This window comes from Dendroctonus ponderosae, unplaced genomic scaffold, assembly GCF_020466585.1.
Source record: "Dendroctonus ponderosae isolate FM_Combo_2020 unplaced genomic scaffold, Dpon_F_20191213v2 Dpon_F_20191213_1, whole genome shotgun sequence".
In the NCBI taxonomy this organism is placed as follows: Eukaryota; Metazoa; Arthropoda; class Insecta; order Coleoptera; family Curculionidae; genus Dendroctonus; species Dendroctonus ponderosae.
The window spans coordinates 60,382,018-60,382,381 of record NW_026017110.1 but is presented as its reverse complement, the minus strand read 5'-3'; the positions used below and the strand labels follow the sequence as shown (position 1 = coordinate 60,382,381).

Below are 364 nucleotides of genomic sequence, written 5' to 3'. Positions count from 1 at the left end.
GTGTGAACACCTGAAAATCCACTGTGTCACCCAGGCCTAGTCTGTGTGAAAAGGTATTCGAATGAAAAAAACCCGAGTCTTGAAAAGTTCTATTTTAATTTAAATGGAATTTTTTACATTTTATTTCATTTGATAGTTGATAGCAGTTGCCGAGTGATATAACTGCAAATTAGACGCCAAATAAAATAGAGTTTCTTTATTGATGCAAATATTTTTTTTATATATTTTCCATATGCTTCTTATTCTATAATCGATGCCTCGATCTATAATACACAGCCATCATTTAATAGCACTCTTGAGCGACTTCTAAAGAAAGAGTTTTCGATTCCTGCTTGTGACTGAAGTCAGGATTGCCTCCCCGTTC

General features: G+C 34.3%; 1 protein-coding gene across 1 annotated transcript in view; it reads right to left on the bottom strand.

The window, feature by feature from the left end:
* LOC109541146 (vitellogenin) overlaps positions 1–364 on the bottom strand; it is a 7,850-nt gene that overhangs the window by 1,107 nt on the left and 6,379 nt on the right. The gene's annotated exons all lie outside the window — the stretch shown is intronic.